Consider the following 19629-nt stretch of genomic DNA (forward strand, 5'->3'; position numbering starts at 1 on the left):
CTAAGCCTTGTCGCCCCAGGAACTAAGATTGTTGAGAACTTGCCTCATGTCAAGATGAAGAAAAGACCTCCATTTGGGTATTAAGTGCTGTGCTTAAACTTGATGTAACTCTGGGGTAGATTCAATTGTGATCCAGGGGTGGGGAACTTTTGATCTTTTTGTGTTCTATGATTGAACAAATGAATGTACTTTACTTATGGTTGGAAACTAATCTCCATTTGAGAAGAGGGGCTTTGTGGTGGACTAAATGAAGGTACAGCCTAGGGGTGGAGTAGTATTTAGAATAGGGACTTTGTAATTGATTGAATGAATGGAAGGTCCTGGGGTGGGGTAGTACTTGGAGATTATTTAATCACACTTAGTAAATGCTGTATTTTGAATGATGTCATGTTTTGATCTTCTCTGTTCTTGGTTTGTCACTGAATAAAATGGAGAGCACCTATGCTGGTATTCTGAACCTTGGGAAGTTGCCTTTCCTTGGCATTACATTACAAAACCTTAATTTTAGCAGACCACATTGTGGTCTTACTATGAATGATCAAATCAATTGAACATTTTAAATAAATAATGCTTTTATATTTCTGCTCTTAAATACAGCATATGGGTACAACCTCAAAACATTCACAAGTAACAAAATTTTCTAAAAATAGCAGTTTTAGTCATGGAACTATGGGCTATGTTTACAAAAACATATTATGTAAACAGAGTCATGAGTCATCAATTCTATAAATGACTGAGTTATGAGTCTGTTGGTAGAGACAGTTTCCTCAGTAAGAGTTTTACCCAGATGATGATGTCCCAGATCCAGAACAACAGAAACAAAGCAATGACAACAATAACAAAAACAACAAAAACTACGAAAGGTTGCAGTCTTTAGTATCAAAAGAATCCTACTTCAGTCTTTATAGTATCAGAAGAAACTATTATCAACAAGTGTCATTTTCACATCATCATGACATATATTTGTAGCTATCTTTAAATTTTGATATATAGATATATATATGCACATATTTCTGTGAATTTCAAAGTACTTTCTTCATAATAATAGTTTAATATTTGAAGTTGTATTCCTGTTTGAGAGGAGGGAACTTAGGATCAAGGACTTAAATAGCATGTCCATATCCACATTTGATGGTATAAGGTCTACGACTTGAACCTACAGCTCTTAGCTTAAAATCTAATAAATTCTTTCAATATATTTTAACTGACCAAATAACAATAATAGTAATAGATACATATGTATTCTTAATCATATTTTCACAATTTTCTTTCCTGTTGTCCTCAGTTTTCTCCATTAACTCTCAATTAAGTTGATTGGCTCTTAACTTCTTTTTTAGTAGGGTGGACTAATACTAATAGAATTCCATAGGTTTTCCACTCCGTTGCCTCCTTAATTGTCCTGTTATATCATCAGAATATTAGTTCCAAATGTGAATGATTCAATGGCGAAAAAGAGAAAAGCAACTCCTTTACTTACTGGTCTCTCTATTACAATCTAATTGTAAAAGAGTTCACGGGCATTTCAATAGCGATCAGTATAAATTAAAAAGTAATAGGCCAACATCTAGTTTCCATTAAAATCTGTGTTGAACAGATACTTTCCAGGTAACCCTGTGTTATTTGGATATAGTCTGAGGATTATAAGGCAATCATTCACCTCCTGCAACTGAATGCCATTTTGTTTCTCTGACATAATTTAAGAATGGTTGATACAAATAAGTGCAAACATGGTTTGGATGAGTACATGTATGGTATTCTTATTAAATTTGAATGTGGCACAATATTGAGAGAGATAGCACATTTGATTAGTCAAGATTCAAGTGAAGACCTGAACAGGTTTAATTTCAAAAATATATTTTTAGAGAAATGCAAATCCATATATTTTGGTATTAGGAAAGAAAATAGCACCTCAAGTTTGATATGGGGATGCTATGACTAGAGAAGAATACATTTGAAAAAAATAGATATGGAAATTTAATAAAATTCAGTATCGTCTGCATGATGTTATGTAATCTCTGATCTTTTGAGTCTGCCATATATGACCATTGACTCAGGACGCTTAATGTTATGAACTTCCACAGAATGAGTCCAATTCTGAGTGCTTATCCCAAGAGAATTATCATCATAATTTGGCTTGTTAGCCTCACTTTTATTTGCATGAGGTCATTGTATTTTATTCCTGATATAGTTTGGTTATAGATTTTCCCTATTTCCCTTAAGGTCCTTAAAGTAATAAAATGATGTGAGATGTGGAATAAACATTTTTTTTTAGTCTCACAAAAAGAAAAATATTCAAGGACACACACATAGAACCCATTATCTACTACAGAGAATCCATAAAAATAATCAAAGAATGCACCAGAACCCTCATAAGGTCACTGTATTTAGTATTGCACAAGGCAATATTCTGCTGTCTTTTCTAACAAAGTAATGCACAGTTGCTTCCCCAAAATTTGATTCTAACATGTTGCAATATAAACTGAAATGAATGTATACATTAAGGACTCCTGAATAAGCAATCTGCTTTCCTTCTGATTTGCCTAGATAGAGGAGCTCACCTACTTTACTCTCTCCATGGGTGACTTTTTTTTTCTTAAAGGAGCACATTACAATAGGAAATTCCTTTCTTTTTTAAGATTGTCCAGTGTCTGAACTCTCAAATTTTTGCCCTCTTAATTTTAGTTTTCCCACAATGCAATTACAAAAAGTGGAGCAGAATACAGACATCTCTGCCTTTGCCTTGCACTTATACTAGACTTCAGTTATTTTGGCTTAATTGTTAAGAAAAAAAAATACTTCCCCAAAATCAGTTATGAAAACAAGGAATGAATTGTCTCTGGGAATGTGGCAAACACAGTCTTCACAAACACCTTTGTGCCAGCCACAGAAAGGATTCTTTGTTAGGTATAAGTTGACTTAACGGTGCTCTGAGAATTCTCCTTTACTAAGATTTAATGATCCTCTTCTTTAACAGGTAGATTGTCGTCTAATTTTTGGGTAATGAATCTATTTATCCTAATTATGCACCACATAGTAACATATTCTTTTACAAACTAAAGAGCATTGAAAAAGAGTGAACACAAATCATATCAAAATTGACTAAATGAAATTGATATATTTTCAATAAAGAAATCTTGTGGAGTATACAGGTGCTTCAAAAATTTGAAGGACTGTCATGTGGAAGGAAAAAAAAATACTGTTTGGTTCAAGGCAAAGAATTAAGTGTAACAGAAGTTTTACAAAGGTATATTTAAAATCAGTATAAAGAGATCCCAAAATTGCAGTGATTTCCAAGTAGAATGAGCTAGCTCAGAAAGGTATATTTTTGTCCTTATTGTATGTCTTTGAGCAGCAGCTAGATGCATCATTCTTAATTATGTTGTAGAGTGCATCCTGCATATGGTATGAGTCAGGTAAAATGTCTTCTGAACATTTTCTACTGTGACACTGTTAAAATTCTATAAATCATCAAAAACCAAGAGTAGTGAAAAAAAAATTGATGGACCTTCATGTGAAAAAATGCTGATGATTATGTAATTTTTGGTCATGTTAGGTATACATTTGTTTAGGGACAGATTAGATGGACAACTACAAATAACTTGAAGTTTATATATATATATATATATATATATATATATATATATATATATATTCATATATATGTGTGTGTGTGTATGTACACATAGGCACAAAAACACACACATACACCTACAAAATAACACCAGATTCATCCATTCTTCTGGCTAATCATGTACACATTGATAATTTTTTTTTCTGAGAAATGTTTACTTTTCAAAATTCTATATTAAAATCTTTTAGTTGTATTCTCTTCAGTTCTTTGAAAGGACCTATGTTTGGGGATATAGGGATTCTGCTTCTCAACACAGCTGTCACACACATAAAAAAATGAGTCATAAAGCTTTCATTCATATTTTCCCAGATGGGCAGTTGAAAATCCTACTTCAAAATTCTATCTTTGCAGTTATAATGAATAAAACAGTTATGCTGATAGAGTCTATGAATCAATGAAGATGCCATCTGAGAGACTTGATTTGCCAAAAACAAAAAAATAAATTAAAACCCACCTTAGTCTTTTTTTTAAAGCAATTGGGGTTAAGTAACTTGCTCAAGGTTACACAGCCAGGGGTTTCTGGGTGGGTGCTAAGGGTCTGAGCCCAGATTCGATTCCCCAGGTCATCCCGACACTGCAGGCGGTGCTCTTACTCGCTGTGCTACCTGGCCACCCCTCACCCTAGTCTTATCATTGAGAAATGTAAGCTTTCAAATTTCTTTAATGAAAACATAGAACAAGTAGTAGCCCTTTAAGGAGCTCATGTAGTAACCATAAGAAACTTGAATAATTGATATTATGTACATGTGTATACACACATAGATACATACAGATGTATGTATTTACTGTGCATTCACAGATATATTATACAATATACATATATTTATACATGAAGTTAGAGATAAAGACAGATAGAGAGAGACAGAGACAGAGAAAAAGAGAGTCAGACACAGAGAAAAACAGAAACAGATGAAGAGAAAAAAATATAGGGGTTAAGAATAATTTTTTCCATGGGGCTGCCAGGTGGCTCAGTGAATAAGTGCACCGGCTCTGGCGTTGGGAGACCCAGGATCAGTTCCGGCCTTAGATGCTTGCCACCCACACAAAATAACTGGCTGTGTAACCTTGAGAAAGTTACTTAATCCCAATTGCTTAAAAAAAGTAATTTTTCCCAGGATTCCTGAACCTAAGGACAAATTGCTAATTGGCAAAATAAAGATTATAATTATCATGAGGTTGTAGATAACCATCATAAAAATTGTTGGATTTGAGGAGACTGAGGAAGGGAAATCACAATAAAAATGGGCAATGGATTAATCTTTGGGGGTTCATCACTAAAATGTAGTAAGAGAAGAGTGAGGAAAGCATTGTGGTGAGTGAAAGCAGGAATGATGAGTAGTATCAGAGGCAGCTCTGTGTAGGGTATATGTGAAATACTTGAAATTGGGTAGGCAAATGAATAGTGGAAAGAATACCCTTCTTTTAAAAATATTTATATTACTAAGTATTTTCTAATTATGTGTAAATAGATTTAACATTTTAAAAAAAACTTTGACTTCCAAATTATTTTTCCCACCAGTCCATCCCTCACCTCTAGATAAGGCAAGCAATATAGCAAGTATGTATTCGAAGCCATGCAAAGCATTTTCATATTAGTTATGTTGCAAAACAAAACATGTGAAAAGCAAGATAAAAGAAGATTAAAAAAATTTCTTATATCTGCACTTCGAATTCATTAGTTGTCTCTCTGGAGGTGGATACTATTTTTCATTATGAATCCTTTGGAATTGCCTTAGATCCAAGTTTTGATCACAGCTGCTTAGTCTTTTATATGTGCCCATTATTAAAATATTTCTGTCATTGTGTACAATGTTCCCCTGGCTCTGCTCATTTTCCTTTGTATCAGATGTTCATATAGTTTTCTCAGGGTATTCTGAAACCGTCTTGTTCATATATTTCTTATATCAGAGTAGTATTCCATCCTATTCATATACCACAACTTGAACAGTCATTCTCTAATTTATGGGCATCTGTTAAATTTCCAACTCTTTGCTACAACTAAAAAAACACTGTTATAAATATTTTGGACAAATATGTCTTTTTATCTTTCCTTTGGTCTCTTAAGGGTACAAACCTAGTATTGATATTGATCAGTAAAAGGGCATGCACAGTTTTTATGGCCTTTTGGTCATAGTTCCAAATCATTCTCCATAAGTCAGACCAGTTCACAACTCTACCATTGTTGCATTAAGGTTTCAAGTCTTCCACATCACCTCCAGCATTTGTCATTTTCCTTTTCGCTAATCTGATAGGTGTGAAGTGGTATCACAGAGTTGTTTCCATTTGAAGTTCTCTTTTCAATAGAGATCTAGGGTATTTTTAATGTAACTATTTCTAGCTATGATTTTTTATATAGTTTTCTCCTGAAAATGTCTTTTCATATATCCCAGCATTTATTAATTGGGGAATGTTCAGTATGGCCCTGAAGAACAATATTGCTTGCTATTCCAAGGAATAGGGGGCCTGATGAGCAATATAATTTTAAGTACCAAGGGAGAAGGGACCCAGGTGAGCAGTTGGAAGGTAGATCTCAAAGACAGGCTTAAAAGTAAAAGAGAGACTAAGAACCTGGGATTGTGCTGTGGGTGAGAAAGAAAAGAAAGGAAATGGAGCAGAAACTTATTGCACTAAACCTGCAGCACTGGTGCTCACCTTCCTTCTCCTGTAGCATTTATTTTAATTTATAAAGAGAGGATGGGTAACAAATAGAAAGAAAAGAAAAAAAAAGAGAATATGAAGGAAACACAATGATCATAACTGTGATTGTAAAAATAAAACTAATGTAGATAAAGTTATATTCTTCATAGCAAGCTTTTCTGTTAAAGTCCTCATTTCTAAGACATTTACAAAAATATTAAAATTTAGAAAAAAATATCCAGCCATCTCCAATTGGTAAATTGTTAAAGTATATAACCAGGCAGTTTTGAAAAGAACAAATCTAAACTATCAATATCCATATAAAAATTCTCCAAATCACAAATAATTGAAAATGCTTAGGAATATCATACACAATATCACAAACTTACAGAAAAAAGCATAAAAATATAAGTAGCTAGAAAGAAAACTTGTACTACAAAGCAGCAGTATAGTGAGGATCATATAAGACTATACTGAAAATAACATTAAAAAATAAAACCTTTGAATGTGATATTTAAATATATATATATATATATATATATATATATATATATATATACATACAGCCTCCTAACAGATAATATATTAAGAAAGGAACTAAATGTAATTTAATAATATAATAAAGTTGTGTCAAACTGAAAAAGAAAAAGATTTCTACAAGCAATATTGACTCAGAAAATCATTGTGACATCTATTTTTATTCTACTTTGGCCATTTGCAGTAACGTTGGCACCTTTGGTGTAGAATTCTTTCTATCATTCATTATTGGGGTAGATGGGTGTTGAGTGAAGACTAATTCCTCTTGTGTGAGGACTGCTGAGCACTTTTTAGGGCTGCTTACCATGTTTGGTAATCCATTTACCACCTGACTCCCTCCTGTATCTCCAAGAAGCTACAGCATGCATAGCAACCATACCTCAGTAAGTTATTTCAGCAGATGGACACAAAGCACATTAAAGGTAACAAAGCAGTCTCAAAACTAGAGGTAAATTAAAGCGAGTATGTAACTCAATAATGTCTGCATGAGTGGCTGCAGTGGTGGGGAGTTCTATAATGCTTTCCTAGATTTCACAATCAAAGCTAATATAATCAACAAGCATGTATGCCTCCCAAAAAGAGTGAACAATAGATTCAAAGAATCACCATAATGTGACTACCACTTGCACAAAAGTGCCATGGAACCATAATCAGTTCATATACTACCCTCATAATGAGCTCTGATGAAGTCAAAGAAAATTTTATGAAGCATCAATGTGTCAAAACAGAATAAGCTTGTAATTCTGGGTCACTTTAATGCCAGAGTAGGCACAAAGTACCAGACAGTCCTTGAAAGGATGGAATCAGAAAAGTAACAATGATTTCTTACTACTGAAGACTTGTGTATCCCATAAGCTTCTCATAAAAAACATTGTCTTCCATTTACTTAAATGAAACATGGATAAACCTTTAAAGAAAGAATTAACATTTAATAAACCACGTGATTGTAAGAAGAAAACAGAGTCAGGATAGGAGAGCGATGAAAGTGACATATCACACAGAGTGCTGGATCAATCACAGCTGTATCACTCCAAGCAAAACCCTCATATTCAACAAAAGCAGAAGCTCCAAGGCAAGATAACAAAAAAAAAGAATTAATGTCAACTGATTAGAAATCATCACCATGAATGAACAATTTGCTGCTATTTTGGAGAGAAAAATTAGTCAATGCACAGTTGATGACAGAGAAGAGAAATGGAGTGGGTAGGTTTCAGAAATTTAGTGCATAATGCTACATTTATTTATCTGATGCAGACCACTTGCAAACATCAACATTGGTTCTATAAAATTATGGGAAATTCAGAAGCTGAATAATGAAACAAAAAAAAATCACAAACCAAAACCAAAACAGAACATCACAAGGTTTACCTGAAGGATAGTTCATCTATCTCTATGAAGGAAGAATTTAATTCCATTAAAAGTAAAATGCAAGTATAACTTGGAGAGGAGTAGGAGTCTTCAGTTAATAAGAAAGCAGATGAAATCCATTTTTATTGTCATAGTAACAACTAAAGTACTTCTATGATTCCCTGAAGGATATTTTTGGACCAAAGGTTTTGGTGCATTTCGACTCCTCAGTGCTGATGAAGCTACATTTATTGGTGATAAGGACATGATCTTGGAGAGATGGACTGCATACTTCCATAGAGTTCTTAATGAATTTTTATCAGCTAATGTTGCATCGCTTGACTGTATGCCTTTAAATTGAAGTCAATCCCTCTCTAGCCAAACTTACAAGTGAAAAAGTGGCTCTGAAATTCAATTAGGCTCTTCAAATTGTCAGGTACTGATTCTATTCCAGCTGAGATTTGCAAGGTGGGGGTGGGGGTGTACCACTTCTCATACAAAAGCTGACTGAAATCTTCTATGTTATATGTCAAGAGGAAATTATCTCCCATGAATTGGACACCTCTTCATCCATTTATATAAAGGAAAAAAATGATTATACAATGACAATCTCAGTGAAGTTTCTCTCTTAGTCAGTGCAGGCAAGATTCTTTCCAGAGTCCTCCTTAATAGGCTCATCCTTCAACCAAAAGATGGTCATCTACCTGAGAGCCAATATTGTTTCAAGCAAGGGAAAAGGGATGGTCATTATGGTGTTTAGCATCCAACAATTTCAGGAGAAATTGTAAGAGTACAACAGAGATCTGTACACATTGTTCATTGGTCTGACTAAGCAAGGCATTTGGTACTGTCACTCTTGAGTGTTTGTGGAAGATCATAGTAAAATGTGAATGCCTGGATTAGTTAATCAGTATTGTATGCCAGGTCTTTGATGGCATGCTTCCATGGATTCTGGATCTTGGATGATGTTGTTTTGCTTTCCCTGTTACCAGTGGAGTGAAGTACATCTGTGTGCTTAATCCCATGCTTTTTAACATGATGTTTTTGGATGCTTTCAACAAGAATGAAAATGGCATCTAGATCAGTTACAGCACTGGTAGTAAATTATTTAACTTGAAAAATCTACAAGCCAGGGCTAAAGTGGAGGGAGAGTTGGGGCATGACATTTTTTTATGCACATGATTGTTCACTCAATGCAGCCACTGAGGCTCATATGTAAATGAGTATGGATTCATCATCTGCTGCTTGTGCTAATTCTGACCTCACAATTAACAGCAAGGAAACAGAGATTCTTCACCAGTCACCACTGCCCTATTGATATGTCAAAACATCAGTTGTGGCAAATGAAGACATTTTTTAATGCCATAGACAAATTCACTTTCCAGGGATGTGCATATAGATGATAAGGCTGACACATGCATTGCAGAGCTAGCTCAGTGTTTGGGAGTATCTGAAGGAAAGTGTAGGAGGCAGAAAGCATTAGGCTGCCTATGAAACTGAAAGTTTACAGAGCTGTTGTGCTGATCTCATTAATGTATGTTTATCAAATCTGGACAGCCTGTAAGTGTCATGCCCCAAAATTGAATTACATTCTTTTGAATTATCTTAGGGAAAATATATATATATATATATTTTTTTTTTTTCTTTTTGGAGGGGGGAGGGCAGGGCAATTGGGATTAAGTGACTTCCTCAAGGTCACAGGACTAGTAAGTGTTGAGTGACTGAGGCTGGATTTAGATGCAGGTCCTCCTGACTCCAGGCCAGTGCCCTATTCACTATACCACCTAGCCACCACCAGAAAATTCTGAAGATCATCTGTCAAGATAAGGTACCAAACACTGAAGTCCTTTCTCAAGCTTAATTGTGAAACATTTATACTCTACTGCTGAGTGTACAACTCTAATGAGCTAGCCATGTTGTTCAAATGTCAAACTTACATTTGACTAAAAGACTGTTTTACAAAAAACTCACATAAAACAATGTGGAGGTCAGAAGATATTATACAATGACACTTTCAAGGTCTCTCTGCAGAATCTATTGTGATTCCTGGGAGAAAGTGGTGCAGGACTACCTAGAATGGCATGCTCACATCAAAGAAGGTGCTGGGCTCTGAGAAAAACAGAGTTGCATTAGCTCAAAAGAAATGAGATGTGCAAATTTAGTGACATCTCCACTGCAAATATTCATCTGGACTATGTGTGCCTGTCCTAGGCAGAGCCTTGATCAGTCAAAATAAGACACACTGTACCTTGATCCCAATATAATGGTGTGATTTTTGTCATCTTTGAGGATGAAGGCCAACCATCAAGAACTACCATTTTTCTTTATTGAAATGGCAGAGATGGGTATATCCTTTGAAATATTAAAAAATGGAAATAAAAAAAAACTAGAAAAGTAAATACATTTGTATATTTGATAGAAGACAAGCATGAGCTTATTTCCTAAAGAAATTAGTAACAATATCACTTTAAGAAAACCCATAATTGTTTATTTTTGGTATGTGGAAATGTGAACTGTGTATCTAAGACTGTCTTTAGTATTTGGGCAGTTCAAAAGGAAAAAGTGTGATAGAGCTGAGGATGATGGAATTCTACAGAGCAAAGTGTGTAAGAAAAAGTAAAATGAGTAATTATATCATACAAATGAGGTGCAACGGGAAGAACTGTTACAGAGACATTATGTGGGGGAGGAGGGCAGGTAGTTCTGGAACCCTACAATCATTAAGAATGAATTAAAGAGGGAACAATACACATGTCTGGAAGGGTATAAAAGTCTTCTAAATTCAGAAATAAATAAGAGAGCAAGGAGATAGGGAAAGGGGGGTTAAGATATGGAAGTGATGGGGAATAAGATAAGGGAAGATATAGAAAAATGTGTATATTAATGTGAATGGGATATACAGGAAACAACATATACATTCAAAAAGAAAATGGTAAGGATATAAGGTGGAGGGAGAGAATAAGGGAGTGATTCTTTGAGTGGGGTAGGCTAAAGAATAGGAGGGCAAGGTAGTAGGTAGAATTAAAGTAGAGGAGTGAAGAGAAATAGGAATTGGGTGAAAAGGTTAGTGAGGAAAATAGGAAGGAAAATATAAAACAAGTAATTATAATTTTGAATGTGAATGGGATGTATTTATCCTAAAATGGAAACTGATAGAAAGTTCACTTGGAAGAGCAGAGGTTCCAGAGTATTAAGGAAACCAGGGTAAAAATATGTAAAGGAATTAGATTCAATAGTATCAGACCTTAAACTCTATTATATGGTAAGAGCAGTGTTGAAGTGTTAAATGGTTAATCTTGATTATTTTGAATAAAAAAAAAACTTTCTGCATAAATGAAACCGTTGGAGTCAAGAAGAGAGGGAATGCAGAAAATTTTGGGGCAAATTTCTTATAGACAATCTCCCAGAAAGAATGTGATTGTGTTGCAAAATTATTGTTGTTGTGGTGTTGTAGGAAATGATGATCTGGTGAATTTAGAAAAATATGGAAAGACTTGGACTTATGAAGGAAAATACTATCTGCCTTCAGGAAAAAAAAGATCATTACATGTTCAAATAAGCAAAATACAACCTTGCACGAATGTTTGAGGATATTTGTGTATGTTTATGGATATCTGTGTATGTGTGCATATAAATGTGTGTATGTATCCATAATTCAATTTAACCTTTTTGGAGGGAAAAAGAAAAGGTAGGATAAAAGTAAAGTAAAAATTGTACAGCACAGGACAAAACAAAATATACAAGGAAATAAAGATGGACAGCTTCAAAAATAATGTATAGTATTCATTATATAGATTTTCTTGAATTGAAAATTGATTTCTTTATATTGCATCCTCTCTTTTGTTCTGCTGTGTACACATCAATGTTTTTTGTCCCCTTTTCTTTATTTTGTATTTGTTTTAAAAACAAATTTTAAAATTAAAAAAATCCTGTTTTCAAAAGTTAATAGAAAGTGAAGAAATACAAATATAACACTTGAGGTCAGTTTTTTTTCCCATTTTATTGTTTTTTTTTTAATTTTTTTTAAGCAGTCGGTGTTAAGCAACTTCCTCAAGGTTACACGGCCAGGTGTTTCTGGGTGGGTGCTAAGTTTCTGAGCCCAGATTCGATCCCAAGGTCATCCCGACACTGGAGCCGGTGCTCTTACTGGCTGTGCTACCTGGCCACCCCCATTTTATTATTTTTAATTGAAGAAAAGGAAGTAAAAAAAAGTATGATAGGGAAGAGAAAGAAAAAAGGAGAACAACTTTTTATTTGTCATGTTTAGAGTCTGGTATAAAATATACATGCATTTGGATATATATACATATACATACAAATACATGAGGAGAGGTGATTTAAGAAAAATGTGCACTATACAACTTGAACGGGATTAATCAAAATCAAAACAACTTCAGTTTTGAGGTCTCATTAAAAAAGGAATATTTTGAAGAGAAAATAAAAACAATGAAAAAAAAACAATTATTATAGTCAGGGTTGCATTAAGAAAGGATGGGAAGACCACTTCCATTATAGATTATTAATATGAAACTCAATCCTTTCCTTTTCCTATCTTTTTTTTTTATTTTCAGGAGGGGAAAAGGGAAAAAAAATATATCTAAGAGGAAATGAATGGGAGAAACATTAAAAATTGTAAATAGGAATGGAAACATTTGTAACTGACCTATAAAATATAAAAGTGTCATAGAAAGGATAAGTAAAGAAAATTCAACAATGCATTGTATACAAGAAACATACTAAAAACAAACAAACAAAATTATACTGAAACAAAATGAAGAACTGGAACAGAATTGATACATAACCTCAGATATGGCAACAGTAAAAAGAACATGGTTAAAATAGACAAGCATGAAACCATAGTATAATTAAAGGTAGGTAAAGGAATAATAACACACACACCCCATAAATCATGGCATCTAAGTATTTAAAAGAGAAGCTAATCAAATGACAGAGTGAAATAGAAAGCAAAGCATTATCATATGGGTTCATTGTAATTAATTTCATATTCAGTAAAAATTAAAAAAATAATATAAAATAATATAAAAGAAATAAATTAAGGGCCTGAAAAACATCTTTTAAATAAATGTTTCATATGACAGATATCTCATGATTACTAACTGTGAGTCAGAAAGCCTATAGCTTCTTTTCACTTTTGCATAACAACATTAAAAATCCCATAAACAAATGCAGAAATATCAAAATAATCCCTTTAATAGGAATTTAAATGAATTAATGATATTTTGAGGAATGATCAAAATTTGAATTGACACTAATTTATAAAATCCTAAAGACTATGTGTATCAATGAACAAATTATAGAAACAATAGATAATTTTGTCAAATCACATGAAACTGAAAGAATACTAAAACTTTTTAGGTGCAATCAGCATAGATGTAATTAAAGATTTTCATCAACAATAAATGAAAATTTATAGATAAGCCTGTGGAATATGTATCTTAAAAAAAGAGATTTAAGCAACAGTTGAAAAAACCTCCTCAAAATAGGAATAGAAATTCTGAAAATAAAAGGTTAAAATGAACTAATAAACTAGGAGGTAGATTTTTAAAAGTAATAAAATTTCCATATTTTAGCTAATAATTTTTTTTCCTCTATAGGAAATACAAATTACCAAACTCAAAAATAAGAGCATTGACAAAAGAGGAGAACTAAAGGAAATTATTTTAAACTTTTTTGAACAACTATATGACAACAAAGGTGATTAGATAGTTGACATTTATGGATATGTGTCAAACAAATATGAAGTACAAAAATTATTTGAACATGAAAAGGAAAATTTAAGTAACTTAATCTCAATAAAGAAGTCCCCCAAAGCAAGTGTGCTACATAAAAAATAACTTGAATAGTATATTAAATTTAAAAAAAAATCTAAGGAAAAAGTGCTACCAAATTCCTTCTGAGAGTTAAATGTGGATCTGATACCCAAAAGCAGGACACAAAGAGGAGAAATAAAACTATATATCAATATGTTTAATTAGTATCAACCCAGACTCTCTCTCCATGTAGATATACACACAGGTGTATGTGTGTGTGTCTGGGCAAAGAGGACATCAAATATGTTTTCAAAGATTTTGCATGATAGCAAGAAAGGAAGAAATACAATCTAACTTCCCTCACAACTACTCTACCAATGATCTGAGAAGAATTGACAGATTATGTAGTATGTAGGAAAACATGGGAAGAACGACAATGGATCTTATTTTTTCCAGACCCTCCTCCCCAGTAAAAGGATTCCCAAACATTGCAAACAAAGCCTCAAAGAAAAACAGTTTCCCCACAAGACTGATAGAATTCCTAGTAAAGATTAAACAAAAGTTGAAAAATGTGTTTAAAACCGTTTTACAAATGAAATGAAAATAGTAGATTAAAGAATTGGAAAAGAAGTGAAAACCATGGAGAAGAGATATGCAAAGAGAATCAATAGCCCTTTAGAATGCAGTCCAACATTTGCTTAGAAGAAGCTGGCATCCTATTTGGACCAATGCTATGTGGTAAATGTTGCTGTCTGAACCCTCTTTCCCCAGAGACAAAGTTGAGAAAGAGAAGATTTTATCTTAAAAGTGTTGGCAGGAAATGTTGGTACTCTTGCATTTGTTATATCTCCAAATAGGTATCCTTTATGAAATCTTTAAAAATAATAATGATAAAGACTTTAGGGAATTAATAAATGGTATCGATACAAGATTTCTGAAAAGTTTTAGTGAAGTTTTAAGTTTCAACAACTGTAGTAGCTTAAAATAATTTTAATACTTAATAGATTAAAATTGCATTCCAATATTTAAGACAACTCTACATAGTGCTTTTAAGGATTCCAAAGTACTTTAGATATATTATCTCATATGGAGAACCTGAGGAAAAGAGATTAAGTGACTTGCTTGGAGTCATTCAGGTAGTGAATTCTTGACCTAGATTTTCTTCTCTTAATCACACTCAATGTGTCATGTTGTACAACTAGTGAATCTTTTCAATTGAGGGGTGTCATTATCTCAATATCTAAATATGCATTCAGGTAAATTATATTACAGAATAATGTATTAGTACACACATAATACTCACACACGTTCACAAAAGTTTATATAATCATTCTTCTTATCATTTAGCATCTGTTTCTGTCATTACTGAAATTGGTCTGAATGATCTTAGTTCCTGACAAATGAGGTCAGGTAATCTAGAGTAGGTGCTTGACATATTCAAAATGTCCTCCAACAAATATTAATCATTCAACATTTGCATGAAAAATGGGGCTGTCACTAATAGGAAATGTATTGAATATAAACATCAGGAGGTCTGAATTTTCATTTACATATACTGATTGAATTAGATGAAATTAAAAGTTGTTTTCCCCCTATCAGGGTGATAGAAGCTGCATTATTACATCCTAGAAAAAAAGACAAGCCTGTTAGAATGATTGATGTTTACACCCCTTGAAGATTTACAAGAATCGCCAAATCTTAAGGATGAATTCTTGAAATAATCTTGTTTAGCAGAAACAAAATTGCTTATCAACTAGCTTTTAAAGAATACATTCTTATGTGAATAGTTCATCACCTTTTAAAGTAATGTATGTGTGTGTGTGATTTTGATCCATTAAACTCCGCAAATTCATCTGATAAAATTATAAAACTTAAGCCTTCCTCAGAAAAGGATGTTTCCCAAGGAGTCGGTCATTTGGTTTGGTTCAGTCCTGAGGGACGTTAGCATTATCAACTTCTAATTGTTCCATATGTATGATTATGTATGTATATGGGCTGAGGTGGGAAAGGTTATATAGAAAATGATTTGCCATTGAGTTAGAAAGGGCAGCCCAAACAGTGTTATATAAGGAAATAAAAAGATGTTCTCTCTCCATTGAGCAATGGTGGCTACAAACGTACATAAGCAGGAATCCATGCCTGCCCGGGTAAGCCTGATTCCCTTGTGACCATATTCTCTTAACTTTCTATTATCCTGAACAGAGATCATTCAATGAGAACTTTGAGAAAAAGCTTTTTTCCAAATTCATTATGCATTGAGTTTGTGGTTCTTTTGTGTCTGAAGAATGTTCTGTGGTAGAGGGAAAAATATGTGTGCAAATCCACATACAAATGTGGTGTGTGTGTGTGTGTGTATCCTATACCTGACATTCAATTAGAATATGGGATCACAGTCCATAGGATCATGTAGGATAGAATATCCATGAAATGTGTGAATTGAATTGACATCCAACATTACCACTGACATATTTACATATGGTTAGAGGAAAAGGAATCCTACTTGTAGCATGTAAGCATTTACTGCTTGTTTTATAAAATTGAGGTGAATTCTCACATGAATGGTGAATACAATGGTACCAAGGGTGACATAACCTAAGGAGACCCAGGATCGGTTCTGGCCTCAGATACTTAACACACACACACACACACACACACACACACAACTGGCTGTGTAACTTTGGACAAGTTATTTAACCCCAGTTGCTTTAAAAAAAAATAGAAACAGTTTTTCTTTAAATGTTTCACAGAATTTGTTTGTGAAACTACTTAGTCCTCTGGATTTTTTTTCTTGGACTGAAGATTTTTTGCTTGTACAATTTCTTTTTCTATGAGTTATTTAAATATTCTTTTCCCTCTTCTATAAATCTATGCAATTTATATTTTTGAATATATTCGTTCATTTCACTTAGTCAGATTTATTGTCATATAACTGGACAAAATGGCTCCTATTTGCTATAATTTCCTCTTCATTGGTGGGGAATTCACTCTTTTCATTTTTTAGTACTGTTAGTTCAGGATCTTTCCTTTTTTAAATCAAATTAAACAAGTGCATAACTATTTTATTGTTTATGCTTCATAAAGCCAGCTCCTAGTTTTATTTATTAGTTCACTTGTTCTCTTACTTTCAATTTTATTAATCTCTTCTGATTTTCATGATTCCCTATTTTATATTTAATTGGAGATTTTTAATTTCCTCTTCTTTTCAGATTTTTTTTGTTTTTATTTGCATGCCAAATTCATTAATCTGCTCTATTTTATTGATATAAACATTTAGAGATGAATTTTTCCCTAAGTGATGCTTTGGCTGTATGCCATAAATTTTGTTACATTTTCTTGTTTCCATTCTATTTATTGAAATTAGTTATAGTTTCTATAATTTGTTCTTTTGTCCACTAATTCTTTAGGATTAGATTATTTAGTTTCCAATTACCTTTTAAATTGCATTTATTACCTTTTTGAATATAATTTTATAGCATTATAATCTGAAAATGATGCATATAATATTTCTGTTCTTCTGCATTTAGTTGTGAGATTTTTAATGCCTATTCTATGCTCAATTTTTCTGTCAGTGTCATGTAACTCTGAGGAAAAGTTATATTTATTTCCATTCAATTTTCTCCAAAGATCTATCATGTTTAAGTTTTCTAAAATTATATTCATCTCTTTAACTAATTTTTTGTTTATGTTTTGGTTAGATTTAGCTAAATCTGAGAACAGAAATTTGGATTCCCCCCTAGTATAGTTGTACTGCTTATTTTCTCCTGTAACTGATTTAATTTCCTTAAAAAAAGATTCTATACCATTTGGTGCATATATATTTAGGATTGCTATTACTTCATTTTAGCAAGATATACTTTATCTGTTTATCTCTTTTAATTAGATGGATTTAGCTTTGCTTTTTCTGAGATTATAATTACGACCCCTATTTTTCTTGTTCCCTACCACTCCCACCATATTTAAAACATTTTTGTATATTTGTTTATATATATATATGTATATATATATAATATATATGTAATAAAATAAAACATTTTATTCTGATAGAAATAGCATATACTACTGATGGACAAAACGCAAAATGTTTCATTAGAGTGAAGAAGCATCTGTTTGACTGACATTATTTAAGTCCTTGAAATCAGCCAGAGTTTTATCAAAGAATTAGCATTTAAAGAAATTACTGATATATTATATATATATATATATAATATATCAAGCTAACAATTATACAAACGATAGCTCTCTAATGTGTACATCAAACAGGGAAGCTCTAAATTCTTGCCACTTATTCCAATGAATTATCTCCAATATCAATATTTAAGAACTCTTTTATCATACAAGATCGACACTAAGGCACCATCTGTGCCAAAGATTTTGGAGAAGACTCCATGGAGGAAAGTCCTTAAACCTTCATTTTGGCAGATAAAAACAGTCAAGGCTTCCCCAGTAATGGAGCTTAGCTTAACTATTTTGCCTCATTATAATACTCCTGTGTCAAAGGGCTAAGCCAGTATTCCAGAGCAGGTAGTCTCCACTTGCCCACTTAAAAATGTCACATGGTATTAGACTTTCTTTGGATTTGCTAATAAACTCTTAATTATATCATAAGATCCAATATAAGAGGCTTGATAAACAAGGATACCCTTCAAATAAACAGCAAACCCTTGCTACAGACCAGTGATACTATGAGATTTTTCCATCTTGATAATGCAGTCACCTAAACCTTTGACATACTGTTCTTCAGGACATTTTCCATTATCAGGTCCTGATGGAGGTTTGGCAAAATCTAGTAGATATGCTACACCCAGCGATAATACTCCAGCAGGCCCACCTGTAGCTAGCTTAGCCAAAAATCACCTGCTGAACTGTTAGTCTTTGTGAACTGCTGACTTCAAAATGTATTTGTTGTATGAAAGGAAAGAAGGTTAGCATTTCATTTGATAAGGATGGAAGAAGCCCTGATGGCCTTTACAACAGATATACAGTTAAGGCATGCTCACCTACTCTTGGCATTTACCCAAGGTTTTTGGTTTTGTTGTTGTTGTGTTGTGTTGTGTTTTTAAGCGCACCAGTGATAAACGAGTGTAAAGACCGTTTTCATTCTCGCCTCCACCTCCCATTTCTCCCATCTAGCCCTGGGCCCTGTACAAGCCACGGTGTCCAAGCACAAAGGCTAAGCTGAACCTGAGAAGTAGCAGGAGCTGCCGGACTTGTACCCCTTCCGCGAGGACCGCCTGGCGGGCTGCATCCCCGCTGCTGTGTCCGAAAGAGTTGTGACTCCCCCCCAGAGCTTGATGTTGTCACTGCAGGTGCAGACGTTATTCAGGCAGATCAGATTAGCCTGGAAGTGCAGTACAAGGGCAGGCTGGACTGCCCCGTGCACAACACTCATGGGGTATTTGGTGGGTTTTTTTGTTTGTTTGTTTGTTTTTATCCCCCAGCTATTGGCAAGTCAGATTAGCAGATGTTCGATATTTTCCGACAAGAGCTCGAAACTTCGCTTTTAAGGACAAATACAACAGATTTTCTTGTCAGGGTCTACTTTTCTTTTTTACATCAGCTGAAACATAATAAATTCTGCTCCAGCCCTTTATTTTGTTCTCTAATTCTCTCTGCTTCAAGGGTGTTTCTTGTAAATAACACTGTCCGTGATTTTTAATCCATTCTGCTATCTGCTTCCTTTTTATGGGTTAAGTTCATCACGTTCAC

General features: G+C 33.5%; 1 non-coding gene across 1 annotated transcript; it reads left to right on the forward strand.

Annotated features, from left to right (window-relative positions):
- The first annotated feature begins 18822 nt into the window (after positions 1-18822).
- Positions 18823-18948, forward strand: LOC138161180 (U6atac minor spliceosomal RNA). Its single transcript, XR_011168302.1, has one exon. It is a non-coding gene; the product is annotated as a U6atac minor spliceosomal RNA (small nuclear RNA).
- Positions 18949-19629: the final 681 nt, after the last annotated feature.

The sequence above is a fragment of the Petaurus breviceps genome, unplaced genomic scaffold, assembly GCF_028583685.1.
Source record: "Petaurus breviceps papuanus isolate PSGF00001 unplaced genomic scaffold, PetGlider_PUasm1.0 183, whole genome shotgun sequence".
NCBI classification, from domain to species: domain Eukaryota; kingdom Metazoa; phylum Chordata; class Mammalia; order Diprotodontia; family Petauridae; genus Petaurus; species Petaurus breviceps.